The sequence below is a fragment of the Jaculus jaculus genome, chromosome 14 (genome assembly GCF_020740685.1).
Source record: "Jaculus jaculus isolate mJacJac1 chromosome 14, mJacJac1.mat.Y.cur, whole genome shotgun sequence".
NCBI lineage: Eukaryota > Metazoa > Chordata > Mammalia > Rodentia > Dipodidae > Jaculus > Jaculus jaculus.
The window spans coordinates 36,433,153-36,443,204 of NC_059115.1; the positions used below are offsets into that span (position 1 = coordinate 36,433,153).

At 39.9% G+C, this 10,052-nt stretch overlaps 1 pseudogene; it reads right to left on the reverse strand.

Annotated features, from left to right (window-relative positions):
- Positions 1-8,183: 8,183 nt before the first annotated feature.
- On the reverse strand, positions 8,184-8,844 carry LOC101606630 (annotated as a pseudogene).
- Positions 8,845-10,052: the final 1,208 nt, after the last annotated feature.

Genomic DNA, 10,052 nt, shown 5'->3' on the forward strand with positions numbered 1-10,052 from the left:
TGAAAATTATCCTAAGAAAAATATTGCAGTTTGACTTTTTTATTTCTTCCCAAGATACCTGTGCCATAATTATAACTTGCAAACTTTGAAAGACAATTATATTCACATATTAAGTCCAAACAACAGATGTCACTGGGTCACTTGGAATAGACAACCTTAAACTGGCAGGTACCTTAGAATAGATACTCATTTTTGAAGTTAAGGGCTTACATGTAAATTCTTCCATGAGGTCCTCCTCCCAAGAAGGCTGTCAATCAGCACTTCCACACATGGATCTCTAGGGGATGCATCCACAGTGTAACAGTATGTTATCTTGTCAATTTGGTGTAATGATAGGCAGGGGAAATAATTCATTTTTATAAACAAGCTAGGGCATGACAAGTTACTAGATATATGTGAACCTAGAATAGAAGCCATGACAAGACCAAACAAAAACTAACTTTACACTAACATACTGGGAAGTCACAAAAGAGCCAGAAGCAGAGGAAGAATACAAAAGTGGCATTCAATGGATTCTCAGGGCTGTAAACAGATCACTAGAGAAGGTGAAGTCTTCATGCAAGATTTCAATTTCATTATAAATCCCATCAGCAAAATAAAAACAAATGTAAGGCAGTATAGTGACCAAAGCAGTCTATCTACAGGCCAGTTCCTAAATTTTGGATTAATGGGAATTAATAATTACAAATCCTGATGCTATGTCCCAACATTGAAAGATAAGTCATTAGAGCAAGTTACTTTACTTCTGCTTGCCTCAGTGCCAACAATTCTGTCAGCAGATGAAGCACACCTAACACATGATCCAGGACCCAGGTGAAACTATGGAAGCATTGGCAAGAGAATCAAGAGTGCTACTTAAATGTCAAGCCTGACAACCTGCACCAGGGTGATGGAAACAGACATCAAGAATACTTAAAACATAGCTGGGCGTGGTGGCGCATGCCTTTAATCCCAGCACTTGGGAGGCAGAAGTAGGAGGATTGCCATGAGTTCAAGGCCACCCTAAGATGATAGAGTTAATTCCAGGTCAGCCTGGGCCAGAGTGAGACCCTACCTCGAAAAACCACACACACACACAAAAAGAATACTCAAAACATATCAAAGCAGAAATCCAGAAGCTTCTGAAAGCACAAGGATAAGTTAGACTTAAAACACACCCACCATGGCTCAGGGAATTTTGCAGAACAGGGGGAAGAAAGACTGTAAGGGCCACAGGGTGAAAGGGAATATCCAGAGGTATTGCCCACTGCCACAGTGACTGATGCTGCTCTCACAATTTTGAAAATTAGAATGTAGGTAAAATTTACATTTTATGGAGCTGTTTCATGGATTAAATAAGATAGTTCACTTGATGTATCTAGGACAGGAACTTGTATTTTATGTTACATTATCTCCTTTCAAGGTGCTTGGCTGATATTTAAAAGATAGCCTATGAGGAGTGTTTGATGGGGAGCAATGGAGTTAAATATGCATTTCTACAGTTTAGGGGCAGAACAGGACTTGATTCTTTGTGAAGCAGATATTGCATCTGCCTCAGAAACAAAGGTGACTGCTGGAACTGCCATAGTGGTATCAAGAATACTTTTGATATGAAGATTAAAAAAAAAAATCCAGGCACTTAAATAGGTTCAAGAATTAGAAAATCCTGGGAATGGAATACTGGGTGGATATGTCCTTATATTGAGCCACTGGGGCAGTAGTCTGGAGTCAGTGAATGAAATAAGATTGGTCCCAGGTAAATCTGGGTGAAAATGTTAACTGGAGATTTGTAAATGAGAGACTCCACGTGGACATATCTCCAGATGATATAGTTTTTAGTATTCAGCATCTACTATTATAATGATAACATATTTTTAGTCAGTAAATATTCTCAAGATGCTTGCAAGCTAGGAAGCTAGAGTGTAGATTTAATTTTGACCTTGGTGGCACCTGTCCACTCCTTACACTCCTGGTCAATCTCTGTCCTACAAAGAGCTTTTTGAAAAACGTTACGAATTGCAAAGCAGCACATGTTTGACAGTTAGACTTTTGGTCCTATTATCTTGTTAGCAACATAATTTTTAAGGAGTTTAGAAATTTGCTATATATTTTGGACACTTGAAGCTACTTCTTCTTAAGTTCTGTGATCCACTCTTGGTAGTGGTTAATTCATGTGTGAGCTCATCTAGGATGTGTTATGCTCAAACAGCTGGAAAGTAATTCTGAGTATATCTGAGGAGGCATTTGGAAGAGATTTGAACATCAATATCTAACATGCCTTTTAATGTGTGAATATTATCTTTCAACAATTGACTAGGAAACTGAAGAAGATCCACACTCACCCGTGTGTTTGGGAGTCATTTAGTGTGTTGAGAGTCCAGATAAAGTAAAAAGAAAAAGGCAAATTTTCTCTTCTTTGGAGCTGAGACATCCTTCTCTGCCCTGTCTTATCCTTATATATCAGAGCTCCTGGCTCACAAGCCTTTATCCTGGGACTGGGAGGTAGACATCTCTGTTTCTTAGACCATCTGACTGGGGCTATTAAACTACTGGCTTTTCCACTACCTCAGCCTGCAGATGGCAAACTGAGATTTTTTTTTTTTGGCATGTATTATAATGGGAGCCAAATTACACAATAAATATCACCTGTCTGTTCTTCTAGAGAATCCTGGTAATTTTCTCTCTAGGAAATAGAGGACTCTTCATTTAGAAATTCATTGCAGAGGATGAGGAAATGGCTCAATGGATAAAACTCTCTCCTCACAAGTGTGAGTATTTGAGTTCAAGATCCTCAAACCTATGTAAAGTCTGAAAACTATGGTAGGTTTCTGTAGTCCAGGAATGGCCCACATGGTGATGACAGAACACCCTGGAAGTGTGTGGACAAGCCAGTCTGTCATCAGAGGAGTGACAATTGAGAAATATTGTCTCAAATGAGATGGAAGGCAAGGATCAACACCTGAAAATTGTCCTGTCTTCCACACATGCATAATCACACAAATGAATATATACACCTCCCCAACACACACACACACACACACACACACACACACACACACACACACACATATATATATACACCAAAAAAGAAAATTCATTTTAGGCAAGATGCAACTATGTAAACCTATTTCTCACCACTGACCATTCTTGGGTCTAGAACAGTGTGAATAACAGACAAGTTCACAATCACAACTACAAAATGTGATTGCCTTTTCCACCAAGCTGAGTGTATTGTTACAGGAGACAAGACTAACCATATGTTCATCGTGTAGCTGATGTCCTATGACTCACTGATCAGTAGGCTTTGCTAGACAGAGGGAGATTTTTCTGGCAACAATTCCTAATCTCAGAGCCCCCGAACTCTAACACCTCTATTTTAAGTTTTTGTTACTGTTTTGAAGTTTCAGAGTTAAAACTGAATGTGATATTACTGACTAAGAAAGCCAGAAGGCCCTTTTTTAGTTTTGTATTTTTAAATTTTATGTCTTGTTAGAAGGTCTGAGAAATAACACTGAGGTCAGCCCAAGTCATCTGAAAAGATTCCTCAGAACTTTACTTTGCCTGCCTTTCTGGCCTGCAGCTGCTTGAGTCCTTAGATACCAGGATATGCATCCCTTTCTAATTTTCCAGGCCATTAAACAGCAGCCTTCAGATACCACCAGGTACCCACCAGGCGATGCAGGAGATCTGTCCATTCATCATAGAAGATTATTGCTTGTTTCTTATCTTAGGTTCTAACGTTTCAATAAAGGGAAGGGCTACACAGAAACCTATTCCAGCTCAATAACTATCTCTTATTAACTGGATAATTTATTGAAGTTTGTGCCTGTTGGTTATTCAAGTATTTGTATAAAGGTATTTTTTGCCTATTTGCATGCAATATGTGTGGTGTGGTGTATATGTGGTGTTGCATGCATGTGTGTAGATTTGCAGGACATGGGTGTGGGGGGAGAGGTGTTAATGTCAGGTTCACATTGCTGGCAGAAAACACCCAAGCAATAACAGCTTCTGGGAAAGGTTTATTTTGGCTTACAGACTCTAAGGGAAGCTTCATGATGGCAGCAGAAAATGATAGCATAAGCAAAATGTGGACAAAAACCTCTTCACCAACATCAGGTTGACAACAGCAACAGTAGACTATGCCAAATGCTATCAAGGGGAAACTGGGTGTAATACCCATAATCCCACCCCAACAATACACTGCCAACAGGAGGTGTTCATTTCCAAATCTCCATCAGCTGTGAACCTAGAATTTAGAACACCTAAGTTAATGGAGGGACACCTGAACCAAACCACCACATTCTTCCCCTGGCCCTCATAAACTGATAACCATACATGATGTAAAATGCAATGCATTCTTATAACTTTAAAGGCCCCATAGTTTTTATCAATCACAGTGTTGTTCAAACATCCCCATAGTGCAAAGTCTTTTTCTTTTTACCTGAGCCATAATACCAAAAGTGAACCAAAAACCTATAATGGCACAAAACACACACTCACTCTGCATAAAATGGCACTGAGCATAGGAAAAAAAATACTCAACCAATACAAAATTAAAACAGAGCAAACATCAAACTCTGTAGTTCCAAGTTCAATGACTCTAGTCAATAACAAATCTCCAAATGGAATAACTCTAACCAGCAAAAAGTTTTGAGAGTTCCAATTCTGCCCCTCCAGCTAGGCTACTCACAGTTCTGGAAAATTTTATCTGTATCCAGCAGCTCTCCTTAGCACCCATCGTGGTCCCGGCATCTCCACTGGGTCTCCCTTGCAACCCACGGTCCATCCTCATGGCCCCATCGGGTCTCCATGGAGGAAATCCTTAGCAGATCTGCTTCACACTGCCCATGGCCATTTCAAAAACACAAAACCATGTTGCAAATTCAATGACACTCTCTTTCCTGCATTTCTTTTACTGCATAATACCAAGTAGGGTACCAATTTATTAATCTAGGGTGGAGGTGATGGTTTGATCCAGGTGTCCCCCATAAACTTAGGTGTTCTGAATGCTAGGAGTCCAGCTGATGGAGATTTGGGAATTAATGCCTCTTGTTGGCAAAGTATTGTTGGGGGTGGGCTTATGGGTATTATAGCCAGTTTCCCCATGCCAGTATTTGACACATTCTCCTATTGATGTTGTCCACCTGATGTTGGTGAGAGGGTGATGCCCACCCTTTGCTTATGTTGTCATAGGGGAAATGACATCATACAGCTTTCCCTCCAGACTGTAAGCCAAAATAAACCTTTTTTTTTTTTTTTTTTTTTTTTTTTTTCCCCACAAGAGCTTCTCTTGGTCAGGAGATTTCTGCCATCAATGTGAACCTGACTGCAACAGTGGAATAAAGCAGACTTTGAAGAACAGACTACTTCTTCATCATCCAGGCCCCTTCAAAAGTCTCTGCATTCTTTCTGTTTCCTAATGTAGGTCAGCTGGCCCAATATCAATGGTTATAATTTTTCATAAAATTTCAGTTGAACAGGCATCAGTTTTGGCCCAAAGATTTCATGGCTTTTCTGTGTCATATCCCTCTGCACACATCAGCCTGTTTTTATGCACTGCAACCCTGCACAAGTTCTCAGAACACAGGCATAGCAGCAAACCTCTAACACAAACTGTCTCTAACCCAGTCCAGGCAAAGCTCTTTCTCACCCTTAAAAGCCAAACCACACAGTCGATAGTTCTTACTGCATTCAGGTCTTTCAACTCTGACCAGAATAGACCATCAAGCTATACTTATAGCATTGCAAGGTGTCTCTTAGGCCAAGATTGCAAATCTTTCACCATTCCTCTTGGAAATTGGTTCCAAAAGGCCAAAGCCACACAGTCAGGATGTCTAGCACCAATGACCCCATTCCTGGTACCAACTTTACTGTTGTAGTCAGGTTCATATAGTTGGCAGAAAACACCTGACCAAGAGTAGCTTGTGGTTAAAAAAGGGGTTATTTTTGGCTTACAGACTCAAGGGGAATCTCCATAATGGCTAGGGAAAACAACAGCATGAGCAGAGGGTGGACTTCACTTCCTCACTGACATCAGGTGGATAACAGCAAAAGGAGAGTGTGCCAAGCACTGGCAAGGGGAAACTAGCTATAGTACCCATAAGCCTGCTCCCAACAATACACTGTTTCCAGGAGGTGTTAGTTCCCAAATCTCCATCAGCTGTGAACATAGCTTTCAGAACACCTAAGTTTGTGTACTATACTTGAATCAAACCACCACAGTTCAAAGAAGACTGGCAGGTTTTCCCTATCCATTGCTCATCAATGTGTTTCCTTGAGACAGAGACTTTCATCAATTCTGGTGCTTGCTTTTAAGTAATCCCCAGCAATTCTCCAATCTTTGAAGTTACACACTTGTGTGGCCATACCCAGATGTTTAGGTGAATGCTGGGAAATCAACCTCAGGTGGTCTCAGATGACCTCAGAGCTTACATGGGATGTGTTTTTACCCATTAAGTCATCTCTTCAACCCACATATACTATTTTTAAGAACATAAATTAAAATATGATAGCTATCTAGCATTTACCTTTATTATAGGGCATTCAAACCCCAAAACACACAAAAAAATTGCTTGCTATTTCAGTCTTTATTTATCGTCCTTATTTTCAGAACTAATACATAGTACATTTTAGTTCTATATGTGATTTGCATAATAACAAGGAAGTACAAGTCCATGAGATCAAACAACTTCAAATTTATTTAGGGTTGGGCTTGGTGGCTCACACCTGTGATACTAGAAGTTGGGAGGCTGAGGGAGAAAGAACACCATGAGTTTCTTCTGTTCAGCTTGGGCTACATAGTAAGTTCCAGGCCAGCCTGGGCTCTAAAGTGATGCTTAGTATATTTATTCAAAAAAGAAAAATCTAGGGCTGGAGAGATGGCTTAGCAGTTAAGCGCTTGCCTGTGAAGCCTAAGGACCCCGGTTCGAGGCTCAGTTCCCCAGGTCCCACGTTAGCCAGATGCACAAGGGGGCGCATCTGGAGTTCGTTTGCAGAGGCTGGAAGCCCTGGCGCACCCATTCTCTCTCTCTCCCTCTATCTGTCTTTCTCTCTGTGTCTGTCGTTCTCAAATAAATAAATAAATAATTTTAAAAAAAAGAAAAATTTAGTATATAGTTGATATTTTTTTAAATTTTAAGGTAAAAACATTAAGGCACTTTTAGTATCAAAAACACAAAGTAAAAATGTGCATTAAAGGATTTTGAGGGTTTGGGATTTATCTCAATGTAAGATCACTTGCCTAGAAAGCCCAAGGCCCTAGGTTCCATCATGACTAAGAGGATTCTTAATTTTATTCACTAAAGTAGCATTCTGTGCATCAATCTACTGTCCTATCTAGCAAGAGGTAAAATAAAGAGTATTTCAAGTGTCCGATTGATCAGATTTAATTCTAACCCCTTGCTTCTGAATCCTGTGAAGACATGAACACAAGTTTGGGACAGTTCATGATTCTTTCCATAGACAGTTCCAGTTTTTCCAGTTGGTCAGTTGTTATTTTGTTGCCATTATCAATCTAACCTCAGCTTTCACATCTTATCTGTAAAATTTCAAGGGACTCTATTTTCACGTTGGGGTTAGTGTTATGTTAGTGTCATCAGCATTAGTCATATTAGTAGTGACAAGTCTGCAGAGGACCTAGATGATGTCATTTTGGAAATGTTATTAATTCCTTTAAATATGTAATAGTGCACATTATTTTTTCAAGGCAATATGATCCATTCCTCACCACTTAAAAAAAATCTTACATTTTTAATGAGTTCCCTTTATACTCATTTACTTTCCAACTCACAAAGTGCAAGCAAAATAATCTGGTAGAAATAGACACTGCATGCTTTTCCTGGTACGTAAGTCTCTATTGTTCAAACTTGCCTTGAGAGAATACGAGACAATAAAAGGACCAGAGTATACACACAAGCCCTACTTGTCATTGTAACTGGAAAAACTCTATTATAAAACCTAACTTCTCCTTTGATTGCTGATTAGTCCCAGTCAGATCTCCCTATTGAGCTTTTTCAACTGCAAAATGGAGTAAATTAAAAGAATTTAACTATCCATCAAAAGATAAATAGAAAAAATAAATATAGCTAATTAGTAATTGATATTTTATTAAGGAATTAATCGGATAGAGACCCAAAAATATTACACAATTTTAATTTCTGAGTCAGATAATAATGTTTATTACTTTTACATTCAAAGAATTTTTTTTGAGGCATAAACAGTCTTTATTGGGCTCACACCAAGAGTCCATGGGTTTTCAGAACCTCTGTGAACTTGTTGATTTTCTTCTCCACATTCTTTTCTGCCTGTTTCCTTAGCCTCATGAGCTGCTTCTTTTTCCGGTAATGGATCTTGGCTTTTTCCTTCTGCTTCGCCTCCAGGGTGGCTGTCACTGCCTGGTACTTCCAGCCAACCTCCCGAGCCAGGCGCCCAAGGTAGGCAGACTTTCTGGTAGGCTTCAGCCAAACCACCTTGAGGGCGGCAGGGACCACCATCCGCTTTTTCTTGTGTTAGGGTGGGGGGTCCCATCAAGCACCTTGAGGCGTTGCAGGGCAGCCTGCCCTCGCTTGGTCTTGTGCGGCAGCGTGCCTTGCACAGCTGGCCAGAAGATGCGGCGAGGGGCCCGGAAATGGTAGGGGCCACGGGGAGGACTGGCGATCATACGTTTTCGAAGGAAGGACAGGTACTTTAACTTGCTTCTGTAGAAATTGCCAGAAATGTCAATGCCCTCGCAGCGCACCTCCACCACCTTCCGGCCCAGCAGTAGCTGCTTGGCCACGATGGCTGCCAAGCGGCCAGGGAGGTGCCTCGGCCGCCCAGCACCAGGACCGCCCTCCGCCATCTTCGGCAGCCGCCTGGGAAAGCCATTCAAAGAAATTTTATGCATATAATTTTAATGATGGTTTCTGTCTCTTCCCAAACCTTACCATAAACAAAAGGTAACAATAAAATGAAAACAATAAAATAATATAATACAGTTGTTATAGTCCATCCTATGTCCTACACACAACTCTGATCCTAAAGCTTTTTACTTCTTCAGAAAACACAAAATGGACAGCCGGGCGTGGTAGCACACACCTTTAACCCCAGCACTCGGGAGGTAGGGGTAGGAGGATGGCTGTGAGTTGGAGGCTAACCTAAGACTACATAGTGAGTTCCAGGTCAGCCTGAGCTACAATGAGACCCTACCTCGAAAAACAAAACAAAAAAAATATTGCCAAAGCGGCCAAATTGACTCCTTTTGATATCACCATGATGTGATAAAAATAATTTAGTGTTATCGCCACATGTCATATTTACATTTCCCAAGACTAGCTCACACCAGGGAATCACTGGTCTGTATACCACATAAGAGTATTAGCTATGTTAAGCATCTCAGTCTTTCTGTACATGTTCACTGAGAATCATCATTGCCATATTTTATACTTAATGAACTATAAGAGCTAACATAGCAACCACAAAACTTTAAAAAGTTATAAAAGTGGAAAACATAAAAATTCATGAAGGTATGAAAATGACCTTTGAGCATATAAAACAAAATGGCCTTCTCAAAAACCATTATAAGATAAGAGAAAGCACTTAAAATGACACTGAATGTCATAACTACAATATAGGTAAAAATTGGCAAGCTCCATTATACTGGGATTATTGAAAATATCCATGTACACTAGTAATACATTTTTACTAGTCTTCTATATGAATCAAAAGTCCTAGTAATTATAGATATGTGATTGCAGTCATGACATACTACAGACATCTTCGAACTTAAGTTCCAATGAGAATAACTGGAGAAAATGGAAAAAGCAGGGAGATCAGAATGCACTGAGTTTACAAAAACCTGAGCCTGTAATTTTTTTTTTGTTAGATTGTCAGATGATTTCATATACTGTATTGTAGAACTTCAAGTGAAATAATCTAAGGTTTTAAACATCTTGCTTTCACATAAGTAAGATGATATTATTATTTGAAAGTCTCCATGTTTCTCTCTCTTCCTCTTTCCTCTCTCCCCTATCCTTGCTCCTTTCCCTCTCACTCTTCCTCTCTCATTCTTATTAAAAGGATAATGTTTAGGTGGA